This window comes from Nerophis lumbriciformis, linkage group LG27 (genome assembly GCF_033978685.3).
Source record: "Nerophis lumbriciformis linkage group LG27, RoL_Nlum_v2.1, whole genome shotgun sequence".
In the NCBI taxonomy this organism is placed as follows: domain Eukaryota; kingdom Metazoa; phylum Chordata; class Actinopteri; order Syngnathiformes; family Syngnathidae; genus Nerophis; species Nerophis lumbriciformis.
The window spans coordinates 11,566,696-11,589,972 of record NC_084574.2 but is presented as its reverse complement, the minus strand read 5'-3'; the positions used below and the strand labels follow the sequence as shown (position 1 = coordinate 11,589,972).

Genomic DNA, 23,277 nt, shown 5'->3' with positions numbered 1-23,277 from the left:
TCCAAGTGAAGTCACAAGTCATTGATGTTAAAGTCTAAGTCGAGTTGCAAGTCTTTTTACATTTTGTCAAGTCGAGTCTAAAGTCATCAAATTCATGACTCGAGTCTGACTCGAGTCCAAGTCATGTGACTCGAGTCCACACCTCTGGTAATCCATGCCCCTACATGGTCAAAATCATTGTAAACTACAATTCCCAGAATGCCAAGGGAAAATTGCCGCCAAATTACTGATTGAAGACACCTGAAAAGGAAGGAGGTTCAGTCAGAGTCATTCACCAAACAAGCTGCATGCAAGGAAGAACAGCAAGCAGACACAACCGCAAGATCTACTCTACGAGTTTCTCCAAACACACCAATGGTCGGTGAATATGCTTCATTTGATGACGATCGAAATGCTTTGCATATATATATATATATATATATATATATATATATATATATATATATATACATATACACACATACTAGAGATGTCCGATAATATCATACTTGCCAACCTTGAGACCTCCGATTTCGGGAGGTGGGGGGAGGGGCGGGGTCGGGGGTCGTGGTTAAAAGGGGAGGAGTATATTTACAGCTAGAATTCACCAAGTCAAGTATTTCATATATATACGTATATATAAGAAATACTTGACTTTCAGTGAATTCTAGCTATTTATATATATATATATATATATATATATATATATATATATATATATATAAATAAAAATAAGAGAAATACTTGAATTTCAGTGTTCATTTATTTACACATATACACACACATAACACTCATCTACTCATTGTTGAGTTAAGGGTTGAATTGTCCATCCTTGTTCTATTCTCTGTCACTATTTTTCTAACCATGCTGAACACCCTCTCTGATGATGCATTCTACTTTGTTTCCAGTTGTGCACTGCACTCTCTAAAAGTTGTAGATGTTATTGTCACATATGCATGTACAGTAGATGGCAGTATTGTCCTGTTTAAGAGTGTCACAACATTGCTGTTTACGGCAGACAAACTGCTTTACGGTAGACAAAAACGTGACTGCTGTTGTTGTGTGTTGTTGCCGCGCTGGTAGGACGTTAATGAAACTGCCTAACAATAAACCCACATAAGAAACCAAGAACTCGCCCTCGATCATTCTACAGTTATAACGTGATTGGGCAGGTACGCTGTTTATTTTGCGGGAATGCGGACGTGAAAACAGGCTGTCGACACGTCACTCAGGTCCGCATGAATTTCGGGAGATTTTCGGGAGAAAATTTGTCCCGGGAGTTTTTTGGGAGAGTATGGATAATATCGGCCTGCCGATAAATGCGTTAAAATGTAATATCGGAAATTATCGGTATCGTTTTTTTTTTTTATGATAGGTATCGTTTTTTTAATTTTTTATTTTTTTTTTTCATTTTTATTAAATCAACATAAAAAAACACAAGATACACTTACAATTAGTGCACCAACCCAAAAAAAAAACTCCCTCCCCCATTTACACTCATTCACACAAAAGGGTTGTTTCTTTCTGTTATTAATATTCTGCTTCCTACATTATATATCAATATATATCAATACAGTCTGCAAGGGATACAGTCCGTAAGCACACATGATTGTGCGTGCTGCTGGTCCACTAATAGTACTAACCTTTAACAGTTAATTTGACTCATTTTCATTAATTACTAGTTTCTACGTAACTGTTTTTATATTGTTTTACTTTCTTTTTTTATTCAAGAAAATGTTTTTAATTTATTTATCTTATGTTATTTTATTATTTAAAAAAAAAAAAAAAACCTTATCTTCACCATACATGGTTGTCCAAATTAGGCATAATAATGTGTTAATTCCACGACTGTATACATCTGTATCGGTAATTAAAGAGTTGGACAATATCGGAATATCGGTTATCGGCAAAAAGCCATTACCGGACATCCGTAATATATACATAATATTGCCAACATTTTACAGTTTTCTTATAAAATTGTGATTTTTGTTGAGTAAAATTATGACTTTTCATATAATTGCCAACATTTTAAGCTTTTCTTAGAGCGGGGGTCGGCAACCCGCGGCTCTAGAGCCACATGCGGCTCTTTAGCGCCGCCCTAGTGGCTCTCTTGAGCTTTTTCGGAAATGTATGAAAAAAGATGAGGGTAAAAAAATGTTTTTTGTGTTAATATGGTTTCTGTAGGAGGACAAACATGACAAAAACCTCCACAGTTGTTATAAAGCACACTGTTTGTATTAAACATGCTTCACTGATTCGAGTATTTGGCGAGCGCCGTTTTGTCCCACTAATTTTGGCGGTCCTTGAACTCACCGTAGTTTGTTTACATGTATAACTTTCTGGAACGTGTTTTATGCCACTTATTTTTCTGTCTAATTTTGTCCACCAAACTTTTAACGTTGTGCATGAATGCACAAAGGTGAGTTTTGTTGATGTTATTGACTTGTGTGGAGTGCTAATCGGGCATATTTGGTCACTGCATGACTGCAAGCTAATCGATGCTAACATGCTATTTAGGCTAGCTATATGTACATATTGCATCATTATGCCTCGTTTGTAGCTATATTTGAGCTCATTTAGTTTCCTTTAAGTCCTCTTAATTCAATTTATATCTCATGACACACTATCTGTATGTAATATGGCTTTTAATTTTTTTTTGCGGCTCCAGACAGATTTGTTTTTGTATTTTTGGTCCAATATGGCTCTTTCAACATTTTGGGTTGCCGACCCCTGTCTGAGAGGGAGAGAAAGAAAGAGAAAGAGAGAGAGAACCCTAACCCAAATGAGTTGCCACATTGTTCCTATAAACTCATAACAAGCTTGCCTTGAGCACAAACAGAACACAAAATCCCCCAAAATAATAAATTGTCAAACTATAAAAAGAAGACTACATTTGTTTTTGGGCTTTCACCAAACCCTGCAAAATGTGTAGTATATATTTGTTCATTTCTTCTGTTAATATTTGTATTATCTTCTGTGTGTTCTCTCCCGAACACATGGCAGTTGTGTCGTCAGCAAATAAAACTAACTTTAAGTCCTTTGTAACTTTACAAATGTCGTTTTGTATAAAGATTAAACAATCTTGGTCCCAGGATTGATCCCTGGGGTACACCACACCTTATATCTTGCCGTGTTGACATATTTTCACCCATTTTCACATATTGCTTCCTGTTGGTTAAATAGCTTCTTACCCAGTTCAAGACCAAACCTGATGCCATATCGTTCTAATTTGTTTATTAAAATATCAGCTTCTAAGTTCTTTAAAAAGCAATCAATAAAAAATGTATAAAAGCATTAAAACAACCCGCTTAATTGTTTAAATCATCGGTGTCAAACTCTGGCCCGCGGGCCAAATTTGGCCCGCCGTGTAATTTCATTTGGCCCTTGAGGCAATATCAAATTAACATTAGAGCTGGCCCGCCGGTATTATACAGCGGTGGTGCCGCTGTAACACCGCATTCAACGCTAATACTCATACTTGCCAACCCTCACGATTTTCAGTGCCCCTCTCGAAAGTCTTCCGGGGCAACCATTCTCCCGAATTCCACCCGGACAACAATATTGGGGGTGTGCCTTAAAGGCACTGCCTTTAGCGTCCTCTACAACCTGTCGTCACGTCTGCTTTTCCTCCATACAAACAGCGTGCCGGCCCCTGTCACATGATATATGCGACTTCTACACACACATAACTGAATGCAAGGCATACTTGGTCACACTGAGGGTGGCCGCATAAACAACTTTAACACTGTTACAAATATGCGCCACACTGTGAAACCACACCAAACAAGAATGACAAACACATTTCGGTAGAACATCCGCACCGTAACACAACATAAACACATCAGAACAAATACCCAGAACCCCTTGCAGCACTAACTCTTCTGGGACGCTACGATATACACCACCAAACCCCGCCCCCCAACCCCAACCCCGCCTACCTCAACCCCGACATTAATGAACTAGCATCCCAGAAAAGATGGCAGGTATCTGGCTTGGGCACATCAGATTATATCAGTGTGTGTCAAACTGAGCAGTAAAAAGGCCTGAATGGTTGGTTTATTCATTATTTTATTTTCGAATTTATTAGCCTGTGGAAAAAGTTAATGTTGATATTTACCTCAGAAGGCTGCAAATAGAAAAGAGGCATTCCATTTTTTATTTAAATTGTATTTAATATACCATTGATGTTTTTTCGTTTGTTTTTTGAAAGTTGATTTTGCACTATTAAGTTATGTAAGCGTTGCTTGTTCCATATTCAGTGTTAAAGCAAATCAGTGTAGCAAACTGAGCAATAATTAATGTTTTATTCATGGGCTTTCTCTTGCTACTTCAAGGCTTGAATGTTTGATTCATTCATTATTGTTATTTTATTTTAAAATGTATTATTAGCCTGTGGAAAAAGCTTATTTTGATATTTACCTCAGGAGTCTGCAAATAGAAAAGAGGCATTCAATTTTTATTTAAATTTTATTTGATATGCCATTTTTAATTATTATTTGAAACTCGATTTAGCATGTCACTATAAAGTTATATAAGCCTTGCTTGTTCAATATTCAATGCAAAACTTGTTTGGGTCCCTATTAAAAGGTTAATTTGTTCAAGCTTGGCCCGCGGCTTTGTTCAGTTTTAAATTTTGGCCCACTCTGTATTTGAGTTTGACACCCCTGCTTTAAATGAAAATGAGACTAGCAGCTATGGTGTTTTTAACCACTAGAGAGCGCTGTTGCACCTATTTCCAATGCTCCTGCACATGGTGTATAATAAATGCTATGAAACGTTTTGAGTATTTATTTTGTGGGTTGCAACATAGCTCATAGCAACACAATTGACCCAGAGACACACTTCCCAGCTAGTGGAACAATAGTACTATTGTGTAACGCAATAAACATAACGGATGTGGGAGGTGATAGGAATACAATGTGGATGTTTTCCTTGCAGTGAGCAGAGGAATGAGTTTTTTTTAAAAAATGTGGATATATGTCATCCTAATTTAAGATGAGATTTATGGGTCTTTGAAGGGAGCCGGTCTAAAGACTTATTTCCATAAATATTGCTCTTTTGGCGGTAATTATTCTGAAATATTTTTCATTGTAAACATTCCATATGGCGATGTCACATGTTCATGCTTTGACAATTATATCACTAGTTCAGTGGTTCTTAACCTGTGTTCGATCGAACCCTAAGGGTTTGGTGAGTCGGGCTCAGGGGTTCGGCGGAGGTCGAGACACACCCGACTCATCGTGTAAATAACTTCTCCCTATCGGCGTATTACGGATACGGATACGGCAACAGCAGAAGTCACACTGATTTGCAGGTGTGTAATTTGTTGTGAGTTTATACACTGTGTTGGTTTTGTTCTTTGAACAAGGTGATGTTCATGCACGGTTCATTTTGTGCACCAGTAAAAGAAACATGGTAACACTTTAGTATGGGGAACATATTCATCATTAATTAGTTGCTTATTAACATGCAAATTAGTAACATATTGGCTCTTAACTAGTCATTATTAAGTACTTATTAATGCCTTATTCGGCATGGCCTTATGATAACCCTAACCCTCTAACCCTAACCAAATAACTGTAAACTAAGTCTTTGTTACTTAGAATGTGTTCCCCATACTAAAGTGTTACCAAAAACATATAACTTTGTCTTGAATTTGAAAAAAAACCATTTTATTTTTCACTAAAGAAGGGTTCGGTGAATGCGCATATGAAACTGGTGGGGTTCGGTACCTCCAACAAGGTTAAGAAACACTGCACTAGTTTGAATGTTCCCTCACCTTTTTAAAAACGCTTTAGCACGAGAGCATTTTCGTAGTACACACTAAATAGTAAGTCAGGATAAAATGTATTAACTAAGTATAGTTGAAACTAGAACAAAAATAAGAATGATAAAAGTGTGAGTACAACATTGGACTACCCTACCTGGTGTGTGTACGCTTGAGCTACCCTATTTTTCGGAGTATAAGTCGCACTGGAGTATAAGTCGCATTTTTTGGGGAAATGTATTTGATAAAAGCCAACACCAAGAATCATACTTGCCAACCCTCCCGGATTTTCCGGGAGACTCCCGAAATTCAGCGCCACTCCCGAAAACCTCCCGGGACAAATTTTCTCCCGAAATTCAGGCGGAGCTGGATGCCACGCCCCCTCCAGCTCCATGCGGACCTGAGTGACGTGTTTTTCTCTACCGTAAAGCAGTTCGTCTGCCGTAAACAGCAATGTTGTGACACTCTTAAACAGGACAATACTGCCATCTAGTGCATTTCACACAGCAATGCATCATCAGAGAGGGTGTTCAGCATGGTTCGAAAAATAGTGACAGAGAATAGAACAAGGATGGACAATTCAACCCTTAACTCAACAATGAGTAGATGAGTGTTATGTGTGTGTATATGTGTAAATAAATGAACACTGAAATTCAAGTATTTCTCTTATTTTTATATACATAATAAAAGAAATATATATTTATAGCTAGAATTCACTGAAAGTCAAGTATCTCTTATATATATATATATATATATATATATATATATATATATATATAAAATAATTGACTTGGTGAATTCTAGCTGTAAATATACTACCCCCCCCCCCCCCTTCTGAAATCGGAGTTTTCTGGGGACATTTATTTGATAAAAGCCAACACCAAGAATAGACATTTGAAAGGCAATTTAAAATAAATAAAGAATAGTGAACAACAGGCTGAATAAGTGTACGTTATATGAGGCATAAATAACCAACTGAGAACGTGCCTGGTATGTTAACGTAACATATTATGGTAAGAGTCATTCAAATAACTATAACATATAGAACATGCTATACGTTTACCAAACAATCTGTCACTCGCTAAATCCCATGAAATCTTATACGTCTAGTCTCTTACGTGAATGAGATAAATAATATTATTTGATATTTTACGGTAATGTGTTTAATAATTTCACACATAAGTCGCTCCTGAGTATAAGTCGCACCCCCGGCCAAACTATGGAAAAAAAAAAACTGCGACTTATAGTCCGAAAAATACGGCACTACATATTCATGACACAGAAGAGATTCAAAATAATAAAAATATAGGTATAATAAAAACATTATAAAACATTTTATATATATTGTGTGAATATATATGCTGCCAAGTTTCCTTTTAAACATGACTTTTTGTAGAATTGTTTTAATGCCCAACCATTAAAAAATGATTCCCAAGCCAATGGCTCACATTAAAAAAAAAAGTTTTCTAATAAAACAAGCAAATACAGTGAGAAAGTGTTATTGTTTGTGTTATGACACAATTTTTAGAGGCGTTTGCTCTCTGCAGCTGCTGCAGAGTCCTTCTGCGAGTGCTTTTTTTTTTTTCTTTCTTTTCCAGCCGGAGTACCATACAGTCTTCTAGCCGTCCATAGTGTTTCTACTCTTATGGATTCTTCATTCATCACTCTAAGCCAGTGGTTCTTAACCTTGTTGGAGGTACCGAACCCCACCAGTTTCATATGCGCATTCACCCAACCCTTCTTTAGTGAAAAATAAAATAGTTTTTTTTCAAATTCAAGACAAAGTTATATGTTTTTGGTAACACTTTAGTATGGGGAACATATTCTAAGTAACAAAGACTTAATTTAGAGTTGTTTGGTTAGGGTTAGGGTTATAATAAGGGCATGCCGAATAAGGCATTGATAAGTACTTAATAATGTCTAGTTAAGAGCCAATATGTTACTCATTTGCATGTTAAAAAGCAACTAATTAATGGTGAATATGTTCCCCATACTAAAGTGTTACCATGTTTTTTTTACTGGTGCACAAAATGAACCGTGCATGAACATCACCTTGTTCAAAGAACAAAACCAACACAGTGCATAAACTCACAACAAATTACACACCTGCAAATCAGTGTGACTTCTGCTGTTGCCGTATCCGTAATACGCCGATAGGGAGAAGTTTTTATTTACACGATGAGTCGGGTGTGTCTCGACCTCTGCCGAACCCCTGAGCCCGACTCACCGAACCCCTAGGGTTCCATCGAACCCAGGTTAAGAACCACTGCTCTAAGCAATGTTTAAGTTTGACAATTTAACTACAACTGTTGATACTTACTAAACCGTGCCATGTGTGACATCTGTAGGAGTGTTTTTGTGCATATTTGTACCTGTTATCGCGATGTAATGACGCTAGCGTGTTTACAAGTGTCTGTGTTGATATTATTAACTTACAATAGCATTATTTTTGTATTGTTTCAGATTCACAAATTCCTCAGTAAATTCACCAAGACGTCACCTTGGAGTTGTTGGGTCCGTTGAGCGCATTGGAGAGCTGGCTTCCTCAGTTAGTGGGTCCATGACGATGACTTCTATTTTGCTTGATCGGCCGTTTTACTGCCGTGTTACAGACTTTTGGGAATAATTAAAGGTATGTCAATTTCTGTGTAAATAACTAACTTTGCTAGCCGTCCATAGAGTTTCTACTCGTATAGATTCTTCATTCATCACTCTAAGCAATGTTTGTAAGTTTTACAATAAAATTTGTCCCGTGTGTAGTCTGTAGGAGTGTTTTCATGCATATTTGTACCTGTTATCGCGATGTAATGACGCTAGCGTGTTTACAAGTGTCTGTGTTGGTATTATTAACTTACAATAGCATTATTTTTGTATTATTTCAGATTCACAAATTCCTCAGTAAATTCACCAAGGCTTCACCTTGGAGTTGTTGGGTCCGTTGAGCGGATTGGAGAGCAGGCTTCCTCAGCTAGTGGGTCCATGACGATGACTTCTGTTTTGCTTGATCGGACGTTTTACTGCCGTGTTACAGACTTTTGGGAACAATTAAAGGTATGTCAATTTCTGTGTAAATAACTAACTTTGCTAGCCGTCCATAGCGTTTCTACTCGTATGGAGTCTTCATTCATCACTCTAAGCAATGTTTGTAAGTTTTGCAATATAATTTGTCCCGTGTGTGACGTCTGTAGGAGTGTTTTCATGCATATTTGTACCTGTTATCGCGATGTAATGACACTAACATGTTTACAAGTGTCTGTGTTGGTATTATTAACTTACAATAGCATTATTTTTGTATTATTTCAGATTCACAAATTCCTCAGTAAATTCACCAAGACGTCACCTTGGAGTTGTTGGGTCCGTTGAGCGGATTGGAGAGCAAGCTTCCTCAGCTAGTGGGTCCATGACGATGACTTCTGTTTTGCTTGATCGGACGTTTTACTGCCGTGTTACAGACTTTTGGGAACAATTAAAGGTATGTCAATTTCTGTGTAAATAACTAACTTTACTTGCCGTCCATAGCGTTTCTACTCGTATGGAGTCTTCATTCATCACTCCAAGCAATGTTTGTAAGTTTTACAATATAATTTGTCCCGTGTGTGACGTCTGTAGGAGCGTTTTCATGCATATTTGTACCTGTTATCGCGATGTAATGACACTAGCATGTTTACAAGTGTCTGTGTTGGTATTATTAACTTACAATAGCATTATTTTTGTATTGTTTCAGATTCACAAATTCCTCAGTAAATTCACCAAGACGTCACCTTGGAGTTGTTGGGTCCGTTGAGCGCATTGGAGAGCTGGCTTCCTCAGTTAGTGGGTCCATGACGATGACTTCTATTTTGCTTGATCGGCCGTTTTACTGCCGTGTTACAGACTTTTGGGAATAATTAAAGGTATGTCAATTTCTGTGTAAATAACTAACTTTGCTAGCCGTCCATAGAGTTTCTACTCGTATAGATTCTTCATTCATCACTCTAAGCAATGTTTGTAAGTTTTACAATAAAATTTGTCCCGTGTGTAGTCTGTAGGAGTGTTTTCATGCATATTTGTACCTGTTATCGCGATGTAATGACGCTAGCGTGTTTACAAGTGTCTGTGTTGGTATTATTAACTTACAATAGCATTATTTTTGTATTATTTCAGATTCACAAATTCCTCAGTAAATTCACCAAGGCTTCACCTTGGAGTTGTTGGGTCCGTTGAGCGGATTGGAGAGCAGGCTTCCTCAGCTAGTGGGTCCATGACGATGACTTCTGTTTTGCTTGATCGGACGTTTTACTGCCGTGTTACAGACTTTTGGGAACAATTAAAGGTATGTCAATTTCTGTGTAAATAACTAACTTTGCTAGCCGTCCATAGCGTTTCTACTCGTATGGAGTCTTCATTCATCACTCTAAGCAATGTTTGTAAGTTTTGCAATATAATTTGTCCCGTGTGTGACGTCTGTAGGAGTGTTTTCATGCATATTTGTACCTGTTATCGCGATGTAATGACACTAACATGTTTACAAGTGTCTGTGTTGGTATTATTAACTTACAATAGCATTATTTTTGTATTATTTCAGATTCACAAATTCCTCAGTAAATTCACCAAGACGTCACCTTGGAGTTGTTGGGTCCGTTGAGCGGATTGGAGAGCAAGCTTCCTCAGCTAGTGGGTCCATGACGATGACTTCTGTTTTGCTTGATCGGACGTTTTACTGCCGTGTTACAGACTTTTGGGAACAATTAAAGGTATGTCAATTTCTGTGTAAATAACTAACTTTACTTGCCGTCCATAGCGTTTCTACTCGTATGGAGTCTTCATTCATCACTCCAAGCAATGTTTGTAAGTTTTACAATATAATTTGTCCCGTGTGTGACGTCTGTAGGAGCGTTTTCATGCATATTTGTACCTGTTATCGCGATGTAATGACACTAGCATGTTTACAAGTGTCTGTGTTGGTATTATTAACTTACAATAGCATTATTTTTGTATTATTTCAGATTCACAAATTCCTCAGTAAATTCACCAAGGCTTCACCTTGGAGTTGTTGGGTCCGTTGAGCGGATTGGAGAGCAAGCTTCCTCAGCTAGTGGGTCCATGACGATGACTTCTGTTTTGCTTGATCGTCCGTTTTACTGCCGTGTTACAGACTTTTGGGAACAATTAAAGGTATGTCAATTTCTGTGTAAATAACTAACTTTGCTAGCCGTCCATAGCGTTTCTACTCGTATGGCCGTCCATAGCGTTTCTACTCTTATAGCCGTCCATAGCGTTTCTACTCGTATGGAGTCTTCATTCATCACTCCAAGCGATGTTTGTAAGTTTGACAATATAACCACAACTGTTGATACTTACTAAACCGTGCCATGAGTGACGTCTGTAGGAGTGCTTTCATGCATATTTGTACCTGTTATCGCAATGTAATGACGCTAGCGTGTTTACAAGTGTCTGTGTTGATATTATTAACTTACAATGGCATTCTTTTTGTATTGTTTCAGATTCACAAATTCCTCAGTAAATTCACCAAGACGTCACCGTGGAGTTATTGGGTCCGTTGAGCGCATTGGAGAGCTGGCTTCCTCAGCTAGTGGGTCCTTGACGATGACTTCTGTTTTGCTTGATCGGCCGTTTTACTGCCGTGTTACAGACACTTTTGGGAACAATTAAAGGTATGTCAAATTCTGTGTAAATAACTAACTTTGCTAGCCGTCCATAGAGTTTCTACTCGTATAGATTCTTCATTCATCACTCTAAGCGATGTTTGTAAGTTTTACAATATAATTTGTCCCGTGTGTGACGTCTGTAGGAGTGTTTTCGTGCATATTTGTACCTGTTATCGCGATGTAATGACGCTAGCATGTTTACAAGTGTCTGTGTTGATATTATTAACTTACAATGGGGGACTGCGTGGTGAAGTTGGTAGAGTGGCTGTGCCAGCAATCGGAGGGTTGCTGGTTACTGGGGTTCAATCCCCACCTTCTACCATCCTAGTCACGTCCGTTGTGTCCTTGGGCAAGACACTTCACCCCTTGCTCCTGATGGCTTCTGGTTAGCGCCTTGCATGGCAGCTCCCGCCATCAGTGTGTGAATGTGTGTGTGAATGGGTGAATGTGGAAATACTGTCAAAGCGCTTTGAGTACCTTGAAGGTAGAAAAGCGCTATACAAGTATAACCCATTTATCATTTATTTTTGTATTGTTTCAGATTCACAAATTCCTCAGTAAATTCACCAAGACGTCACCGTGGAGTTGTTGGGTCCGTTGAGCGCATTGGAGAGCAAGCTTCCTCAGCTAGTGGGTCCATGACGATGACTTCTGTTTTGCTTGATAGGCCGTTTTACTGCCGTGTTACAGACACTTTTGGGAACAATTAAAGGTATGTCAATTTCTGTGTAAATAACTAACTTTGTCAGCCGTCCATAGAGTTTCTACTCGTATGGAGTCTTCATTCATCACTCCAAGCGATGTTTGTAAGTTTTACAATATAACTAACTGTTGATACTTACTAAACCGTGCCATGTGTGACGTCTGTAGGAGTTGTTTCATGCATATTTAAATGATAAATGATAAATGTGTTGTACTTTTATAGCGCTTTTCTACCTTCAAGGTACTCAAAGCGCTTTGACACTACTTCCACATTTACCCATTCACACACACATTCACACACTGATGGAGGGAGCTGCCATGCAAGGCGCTAACCAGCACCCATCAGGAGCAAGGGTGAAGTGTCTTGCTCAGGACACAACGGACATGACGAGGTTGGTACTAGGTGGGGATTGAACCAGGGACACTCGGGTCGCGCACGGCCATTCTTCCACTGCGCCACGCAGTACCTGTTATCGCGATGTAATGATGCTGGCGTGTTTACAAGTGTCTTACAATAGCATTATTTTTGTATTGTTTCAGATTCACAAATTCCTCAGTAAATTCACCAAGACGTCACCTTCGAGTTGTTGGGTCCGTTGAGCGCATTGGAGAGCTGGCTTCCTCAGCTAGTGGGTCCATGACGTTGACTTGTGTTTTGCTTGATCGGCCGTTTTACTGCCGTGTTACAGACACTTTTGGGAACAATTAAAGGTATGTAAATTTCTGCGTAAATAACTAACTTTGCAATGTATATCTGCGGCTTATAGTCCGGTGGGGCTAATATGTAGAACAATTTATTTTTCCTCTACAATTTTGTGGGTGCGGTTTATATCCCAGTGCACTCTATAGTCTGAAAAATACGGTACATCGTTTCTTATGGAAACATATGCTTCTCAATTGCAAATTGAGGTTCCACTGTTTATAAGACGGGATAAATATTGATCTGTGTATGATTTCCACCTCCCTCTGCGTGGTTACCTAACGTGAAGAATAATGTACACTTGCGTGGTCACTGCAGCCTTGCACTGGAATGGAAGGTGTCAGGACATTAGCATGGTGAGCAGTTGGACACTGACGGTTGTCTTTCGCTGTGAATAACAACCAGCAGGCTGGCGGGCTCAGTGTGTGCGACGTCATTAGCTAGTGCGGATGTCCTCAATGAAATGTCAGGCGAAGGAATGATCTGGAATGACTGTCCGCCAGGAAGAAGCCATACCAATAGATGGCACTCTTTCCTCCGGTAAGGTAGTAATTTTTTTTATTTTTTTTTGTCTAATTTCTTGGAAAGTCAAGAGCACCCAGATTCATGTCTGTCAGTCAGTCTCAGTCCTCCAGGGACTTGAACAGCACTGTGTCCTAATGTAAATGTGGACTGCAACACGACCAGAAAAAGAGACAGGTGCAGCCATCCTCATAAAAAATGTTTTCAGGCAGAATGTAAGTAAAAATAGATACAACAAAACAAAAAACCTATGTTTAAGGCATTAGCCTGGGATAGCAATCCCAGACAAGCCCCCAATTCACCGAGCCAACTTAGGTTATTTTGTCCGATATGAAACCTAACTAGGAACTCTAAATTTAAACCGTTAACTCTTGTAAAGCTTGAAAACTTACCCTAACCACAGTCAGACCCCTTGAAATCGGAGATCTAGCTTGAAAACCTAATATAAAATCCTAACCCCATCTTGAAACCCTACATCGTGATTCAAACCCACCTGTGTAGAACACAATGGATCAGCGGTCCGCCGCCTCAACCTCTCAGCCACCTCGTCTTTTTAATTATGTTTGGACTCGGTCTACTGGGCTCAAAGTTGAACTTCTTATAAGCGAGGTTCACGTCATAGAACACGTGGAGGGATTAATGCCAGAATTCTCCAAGTGTTATGTTTCCGGAGGTTTTTCTTCTTTAAGAAGCCTTGTCTGAATGAAATATTTTTAATAAGCCCGAGCTTGAACCCCTGATATGAAACTTCATTAAAAAAATGTATTGTTAGAATTTCATTTGGAGGTGTACTGTAGATTTCAAAATATATTTTCATTATTTGTTGACTTTTTTTTTTTTTTTTTTACAGACCCTAACTGAAATCCCATAAAGTAACTTTATTTAATTGAGTGTGCTTATTAAAATACAAACTTGAAACCAATACTGTTGGAAGCAGAAATATAACCTTAGAGAAAAATGTAATTTTAAACATGTGTATGCACGTACAACACTTAAAACCTTTAGTATATCAGTATGTGGAATTAAATGATGGAATGGATTAAGTAAAGAAATCAAACAATATACTAATATGATACAATTTAAGTGTTTACAAAGTACAAATAAGAAAAACCGTGACTAACATTCTAAACTTATTGATAATCTTATTTATCTCACCATATGAAATATAACTTACTTCACTATTTATTTATTTCTACTGCTCTTGTTTATGGAGTATATTCATAAAGAAATACAATCATGTGTGCTTACGGACTGTATCCCTGCAGACTGTATTGATCTATATTGATATATAATGTATATATTGTGTTTTTTATGTTGATTTAATAAAAATAAAAATAAAATATATATATATATATTTTTTTTTTAAATATATATATATATTTTTATTTTTTTTTATATATAATGTATATATTGTGTTTTTATGTTGATTTAATAAAAATAAAAAATATATATACATTTTTTTTTTTTTATTAAATCAACATAAAAAACACAATATATACATTATATATATATATATATATATATATATATATATATATATATATATATATATATATAAAAATAAATATATATATATATATATTTTAAAATATATATATATATTTTTTTATATATATATATATATATATATATTTTTTTTTTTATATATAATGTATATATTGTGTTTTTTATGTTGATTTAATAAAAAAAAAAATATATATATATATATATATATATATATTAGAGATGCGCGGATAGGCAAATATTTCATCCGCAACCGCATCAGAAAGTCGGCAACCATCCGCCATCCACCCGATGTAACGTTTGAATAGAACTGCACCCGCCCGCCATCCGCCCGCACCCGCCCGTTATATCTAATATAGACGATGCAAGGCATTAGTGAGGCACCTGCCAACTACTCCGGTTTTCCCGTAATTCGTATGGTTTTCATCAACCTATTCCGGGTTACGGGTGCAGTGATAAAAAATACGGTTTTTCATTAATTAAAAAAAAAAAAGGGTGAAAACTACGCGAATTGCACCTTGTGCAGACAAGATTTTTCGATCGTACACGGAGGAATTAGCGATGTAAAAGACCACTTTGGGACAAAAAAACACAAGTCTAATGCCGTTGCTAGCGATACAAGTGGAAAACTTTCAACGTTTTTCGTCGCCCAAACAGATTCTTTGGATGTGATAAATGCCGAAGTTTTATTTACGGAGGCAATAATTGAGCATGGACTTCCAATCGCACTGGCTGATCACATGGGACAGTTACATGTTTGTAATGCAACCTTTAAAAATCATTACGCGGTGATCGCGGTCCCAAAAATAAACTTTTCTTGCATGATAATGTCCAGAAAAATTCGCTTTATATTACTATAGAGTCCTTTTAACGAATGAGTTTGATGGTTTATCACAAACCTTAAATGAAAGAAGTCCTTTGTTCTCTTGCACCAATCACGTCAATCACGCGCACAAATTTAAATTATACAATAACATATGTATGTCATCTCTATTTAAACAAAAATAAATTAAATAAATAATAATAATAAATTACCTGCAACTTATTGGCCAAGGCAAATAGCTGAAGGGGGGAAATCAAACCCATCAGACTGCACTTTATCATCAATCTTGAATTATAATGAAAATAGACGGTCGCGACAAACAAAGCAGGCTAAATATCCTTACATTGTCGCCAATCGGAGATGCGCTTCACTTGAAAGCGAGGCCAAATAATTATTCACACACAGTAGTATATCTCCAATAGAAAAAAACCACAATAAACAACGCAATTGCCTTAATTCCTTTGCATTGTAGTGCGCCCAAACACGTAACCATCAAAATTATTTAGCTGACCGAACTCAATATAGGTTAGCAGGGGCGCCGCTAGGGCTTTTGGGCCCCATGAAAAGAATCTTTACAGGGCCCCCAACACAGTGTCATTATTTTTTCTGTATTATAATTTCATCATCATTAAGGGCCTCTCTGGGCCCCCCTCCATCATGGGCCCCTAGAATCAGTCTCCTTTACCCCCCCCTTTTCGGCACCCCTGTAGGTCAGACATGGGCTTATTTGGTATAGCCTAGGTCAGTGGTTCTCAAATGGGGGTACACGTACCCCTGGGGGTACTTGAAGGTATGCCAAGGGGTACGTGAGATATTTTAAAAATATTCTAAAAATAGCAACAATTCAAAAATCCTTTATAAATATATTTATTGAATAATACTTCAACAAAATATGAATGTAAGTTCATAAACTGAACATCAAATCAAGTAGGCTATTCCATTCATTACAATGCAACAATGCATTATTCAGTGTTGACAGCTAGATTTTTTGTGGACATGTTCCATAAATATTGATGTTAAAGATTTCTTTTTTTGTGAAGAAATGTTTAGAATTAAGTTTATGAATCCAGATGGATCTCTATTACAATCCCCAAAGAGGGCACTTTAAGTTGATGATTACTTCTATGTGTAGAAATCTTTATTTATAATTGAATCACTTGTTTATTTTTCAACAAGTTTTTAGTTATTTTTAGTTATTTTTTTCCAAGAGCTTTGGGTTATGACCGAAAGGACAAGATCACGGGTACAAGCGGCCGAAATGAGTTTCCTCCGCCGGGTGGCAGGGCTCTCCCTTAGAGATAGGGTGAGAAGCTCTGTCATCCGCGGGGAGCTCAAAGTAAAGCCGCTGCTCCTCCACATGGAGAGGAGCCAGATGAGGTGGTTCGGGCATCTGGTCAGGATGCCACCCGATCGCCTCCCTCGGGAGGTGTTTAGGGCACGTCCGACCGGTAGGAGGCCACGGGGAAGACCCAGGACACGTTGGGAAGACTATGTCTCCCGGCTGGCCTGGGAACGCCTCAGGATCCCCCGGGAAGAGCTGGACAAAGTGGCTGGGGAGAGGGAAGTCTGGGCTTCCCTGCTTAGGCTGCTGCCCCCGCGACCCGACCTCGGATAAGCGGAAGAAGATGGATGGATGGATGGATGGATGGATGGATAGTTCAAGAAAGACCACAACAAATGAGCAATATTTAGCACTGTTATACAATTTAATAAATCAGAAACTGATGACATATTGCTGTATTTTACTTCTTTATCTCTTTTTTTCAACCAAAAATGCTTTGCTCTGATTAGGGGGTACTTGAATTAAAGACATTTTCACAGGGGGTACATCACTGAAAAAAGGTTGAGAACCACTGGTCTAGGTAACGTAGACTAATTTGTTTAACATATCCAACCGTATGTAAATTAAAAAAAAAATTTATTCGCACTATGTAGGAATAAAATGGCATCTACAGTGCCAGGATTCAGGCGAGAGCGCCTGGCCTCTAAAATGCGCCCTGCTGCGCTGAAGGAGCGCTCACTTGCAGCACTTGTTGCTGGGACGCATAAGATTCTCTTGGCAAGGTGTTGTAGTCGTGGGAATGATTGTCCTTGTGTCCCCCAAAAGGAAAGTAGATTTTCCTCTGCTGATCCTTCCAGATGGAAGTTTGTAGAGGAATAATTGTCTACTTCATCAACGGGCACAGGTGTGTCCTCCTCCCATTCTGCGAAGTCAATTCTCTTCTTTTTTGGTGATGCGCCATCAGCTCCACCTAAAGGACCGATGAAATCTATTACAGCCTAATATTTTATATCTATAAAACAGACAATCCACATAACATAAACTTAATAGCCCAGGCAGGCAGGCAATGTATCAACTCACCTTGCTCTGTTGCTGATTGGGGCTCGGTGACCGGGTTTTCTTCTCCATCACGACTGACACAGACGCTTTCCTCTGGAAGAAGTTCTCGAACTTGCTTGATCACCTCTCGTCTGTCATCTTCTGCCAGCATTTTCAGCGACTTAAATTTCGGGTGGAGAAAAGTGGCGATTTTGTGAGTAGCAGTCGGATGCATCTTCTCATCAAGCAGAGCAGACGTGCGAGAGCGGAGAGTTTTCATGTAAGGTGGGTCTCCAAACTTGGGCTCACAGTGTTTTTTCAGCTTGAAAAACCAGAGCAGAACCATCTGAACGGTTGGGTGATGTTCTCCTTCAAGCTCGCTGATTGCTGACTTGAAAAGGGTGAGAAACTCGATCAAGTGTGCGAGTTGATCCTGGTGAATGCCATCGAGGCGATGTTGTTGGTCTTTGCTCCGTAGCAGCTCTCTGATGTCTTGGTATTGTTTCTGGATTGATTCCAACATCAGGACTTTACTGTTCCATCGCACATCACATTCTTGATTCACGGTGTGCTTTAGGCCGGCGACGGCACCGGTTCTTTTCAGAAATGCAACAAGCTCTTTGCAGTAATCGATCATGTCCAGGACATCTTCGATGCCCTCAGAGTCACCCTTTCTACTGAAGGTGTGTCTCAGCACTGTGTTCAGGATATGTGCGGAGCACGGAATCCAGTGGTAGGAGCGGAGTGCGGCTTTTATGTTAGGGCCCTGGTCACTGACAACTACTTTAGATGGTTGTATTCTGTAGGACGTCAGTACACTGGTTATCTGCTCATGAAGGTTTTTGCTGGTTTTTTTCAGTGTTGGGTCAAACTCCACTGTTGCCAAAATACGATTTTCCAGCTTCCACTCCCTGATGTAGTGACACGTAAGGACTGTATATGCTCTCTTTTTAAATTCATCTGTCCACATATCGGTGGTTACAGAAATACCTCCATTGTTGCTGATGGCTTTTTGGATGTCCTCCGAAAGTGTCTGCTTAGCAGTGGAAGCCTGCAGCTTTGCCCGGTCACACACAGTTTGCCGATGGGGCAGGATGGCACCAGCATCCACGGCACCGCACTTAGCGCCTATGTCAATCAGCGTCTGGGCCACTTGTTGAAACCCTTTACCCGAGACTATATCAAACGGGCGCATATCATTAGTGCACAGGTCCACACATGCATCTGTAAGCCTTGTTTTAACATCTTGTGGCACTCTTCTGGGATCACGGCGGACGAAACTGCTCATGCTGTTGGTGGAGATTTGGGGTTTTGCACAAATGTGATGCACCATGTTCGATGTCCCGGTTTAATGACTGTCGTAGACGTACACAGCGTCGCAGCTCTTGCAAATCACATAGCCAGCATTGCTGTCATCCTGATTTACAACCTCATAAAAACGAGTCCACTCTGAACTTTTCTGGCCTTTTTTTCCCCTGGTCTTTAGTATTCCCTTTTTTTAGTTTGTCGCGTACCACGTTTGCTGCCGGTGTTGCCATTTTTTCTTCTTCTTCTTCTGATGTGGCGTGCTGCAGGTGACTGTGGCTGCTGCAGGTGCCTGATGATAAATAATTGCCTGTTTCAAAGAGTGCTGCTCGTTTTTCGTATGTGGCTAACAACATTTAACTATGTATATATATTTCCGAATTGGTTTAACTGCCACCCGCAAAAAAATTAAAAAATAAAAATAAAAATAAAATATCTAATTAATCCGCCCGACCCGACCCGCGCGCGGATAAAATCTTATTTTTTTTTATATCAACCGCCCGAACCGCGGATAATCCGCGGACTTCGCGGTTGTGTCCGCAAACCGCGCATCTCTAATATATGTATATATATGTGTATATATGTATATATATATGTGTATATATATATGTATATGTATGTATAATATATATATATATATATATATATGTATGTATGTATGTATGTATGTATGTATGTATGTATGTATGTATGTATGTATGTATGTGTATATATATATATATATATATATATATATATTCATATTCCGAGCGCGATGATGTCACCTTATCGATGGGAAAATGCATTTTTAGACAATATGATTTGCAAGAGCGGCTAGGAGACACTGAAAGTAACAAGCGGTAGAAAATGGATTAGAAAGGACAGATAGAAAATAACATATATACATAATATAAAATAAAAATACAAATAAAAAACGTTTTTTTACTTGGGACTTCCTGCGGGCCAAATTCGGGCCGTGGTTTGGGGACCGCTGGTTTTTAATAAAGTTTTTTTTTTCTTTTCTGGAAGAGTGATTACATTTAAATCTTTTTATGTTTGAGACTAAAAACAATGTTAATGAAGTTATTTTTGTTGGAGATCTATCAAAATAATTTGTTCTATTTCGTTCCTTGTTGTTTTCTTTCATGTTAATAAGGCTACAATGTCATGCAGAGGTGTACCTAAAACACTTTTATAGACATATAAAATGTATAGTTGCGGTCATGAAATGCTTTTCTTCTTCCATTGGGGGTCGTAACAGGAAATAATTGAGAAGCACTGAAGCACAAATTGAACGGAAAGTGAATTGAAAACATTTTTTTACCGCAACACATGTAAAACAGCGCCCTCTGCTGTGAGTGTGCCGCAAGTGTAAAAAGCTTACAGCACCTGCAATACCAAGCCTAGCACGCATGCGCACACTGATGTTCTGTTTGTTGTGTCTGTGACTGTTGTCTTCTTTTGCTGCGGTTCACTCTGAGGCCAAACAAGATTTAACCAGCGAATCACAAGTCCCAAGCTGCCATTTGTCGAAAAACATGTGTGACGTTCCAAACATGTGTCGTAGTTAAATATTAGTCAGGTGAGTGGAATAGAAACGCCATGTAATTAATGGCAATTAATACTGACAATTGTAAACACACACACGACAGTCCGTGATTGGTTAATTTTTAAATGTGCAAATTTCACACTTTGGGGAAATTAACCAATCAGCATAAGGTATTCCAACACACTCCAGCTTTTCACCCAATCAGCTCTGCTTTCGGCCTCATGAGTGTCATGTATTGCTTACTCCGGTCAAGGGACAATACCGGAACCATTGTAGGGGGAACTTAAGGGCGGGGGACACAGGATGTGACGACATGTGTTATGGTTGGACACCGGGAAGTGAAGGAAGGAAGAGCGGGAATAAAAAGGCAGAAAAGACAATAAAGCTTTATTTGTGTATGATTAATCTTAAAGTGCACTAACTAATTAGTGAATATTAGCATATTTAAGAATTCACCGATAACGGACTTTTTTGGAGTTACTGTGAGTGAACACGTTAAATTGCTATTAAAGGACATAGTCTTTAATTTCCTCCAACCTGACTAATATATATTTGTCCACATGCAGCATGGAGTGATTTTAGTCCAGTACATATATGTAGCTTTACCCATGATTGAAATATTTCTTGCCAATTTATTCTGTATATTTGGAAGTGAAAGTGAATTAAAAACATTTGATATTTGCTGAAAGAAAACAGCGCCCTCTGCTGTGAGTGTGCCGCAAGTGTAGAAAGCTTACAGCACCTGGTATTCCCAGGCGGTCTCCCATCCAAGTACTAACCAGGCCCGACCCTGCTACTTTGCTGCAGGGATGTCACCTCTTCTCACGGCGAAAAAAAGTTGGTTCTATGTTTTTGTATCACCTCAATCGTAGGTTACTAGTTTACTAGTTCACCATAACATCAGTGAAGCAAACCCAGGATAGAACAGTGGTTAAGACTGCTGCCTCTGAGTCCTTAGTACTGAGTTCAAATCCTTGATTTTTAAAGTTGAGGAATTTGTTTTACCTTTATCATATATCACTGATTGCATTTGTAAATAAACAAAAATCATGAATCAACAAGATTCTGGATAGTTTAATAGTCAACACTGTGGGCTCCCCAGAATCCCAACTCTGCAAGACCCATGAGAGCATAGTAGTTAAGACTGCTGCATCTCAGTCGGTAGTGGTGGGTTAAAATCTCTAAGTTTAGTTGTTTTGTTTTACCTATAGAATAGTTCACTGATTGCATTTGTATATGAACATAAATAATATCAAGACCCTGGATAGCATGGTGGTTAAGACTGCTACCTCTCAGTCAGTCGTATGAGGTTCAAATCCATGACTAGGTAAATTTAGGTTTTTGTTTCACCTCTATCATAGTCCACTGATTGCATTTGTATATGAGCGAATATTAGCTTATGACGGGACCCAGGATAGCTCAATGGTCAACACTGTGGGCTCCCAATGCAGGGGTACTTGGTTCAAACCCCAGACAAATAATCGTTAATTTGGCTGAATGTCGTCAAAACGACATACATTGAGTACAATTATGTGCTCGTTGCTTGAATAACATAAAGTTGAAAAAAATTAAGTCAAAGTTAAAGATAATAATAATAGTCAAATAGTCAATGAATACACCTCAGGGGTTACCTGTGTGTGTGTGAGAGAGAGAGAGAGAGAGTGTGTGTGTATGAGAATGTGCGCGTGAGCGTGTGAGTGTAATTCCTGAGGTGGGGGGAATAGAAGTAAAACTTAACAATAGAGAGCGTTGACCAATGTGCTCTCCTGGGTACGATTAAAAAAAAAAGTTTTTTTGGAACAGTTAAAAAAATAAGTAAATTATTATGTTTTCATTACATGTGTAGGTGAAATATATCATCTGACACCTCCAATCAAAGCTTCAGAAATAGTAAGTCAACATACTGGATTTGAACCCAGCACCCTTTACTCCAAGTCAACAGTCTTACCCACTGTGCTATCCAGGGTTTTGTAAAGTTCCTCATTGACATTATCATTAGACATTTATAAAAAAAAATATAAAAATGAACAATAGTGTCACAGTGGCTTACACTTGCATCGCATCTCATAAGCTTGACAACACACTGTGTCCAATATTTTCACAAACATAAAATAAGTCATATTTTTGGTTCATTTAATAGTTAAAACAAAATTACATTATTGCAATCAGTTGATAAAACATTGTCCTTTACAATTATAAAAGCTTTAAAAAAAAATCTACTCCTCTGCTTGCATGTCAGCAGACTGGGGTAGATCCTGCTGAAATCCTATGTATTGAATGAGTAGAGAATCCTTTTGAATTGGGAAAATATCGTTTTTGAATCGAGAATTGCGTTGAATCGAAAAAAATCGATTTTGAATCGATTCGTGATCCCAAGAATCGATATTGAATCGAATCGTGAGACACCCAAGGATTCACAGCCCTAATATGTATGTATGTATATATACATATATATGTATATATATATATGTATGTATATA

The 23,277-nt window shown here is 38.4% G+C and overlaps 2 long non-coding RNA genes across 2 annotated transcripts; both read left to right on the top strand.

The window, feature by feature from the left end:
• Nucleotides 1-290: 290 nt before the first annotated feature.
• On the top strand, nt 291-8,783 carry LOC133570163 (uncharacterized). The gene is made up of 3 exons (XR_009810058.1): nt 291-357; nt 8,210-8,378; nt 8,629-8,783. It is a non-coding gene; the product is annotated as an uncharacterized lncRNA (long non-coding RNA).
• A 1,531-nt stretch (nt 8,784-10,314) lies between these two features.
• On the top strand, nt 10,315-11,394 carry LOC133624374 (uncharacterized). The gene is made up of 3 exons (XR_009817998.2): nt 10,315-10,479; nt 10,732-10,900; nt 11,230-11,394. It is a non-coding gene; the product is annotated as an uncharacterized lncRNA (long non-coding RNA).
• Nucleotides 11,395-23,277: the final 11,883 nt, after the last annotated feature.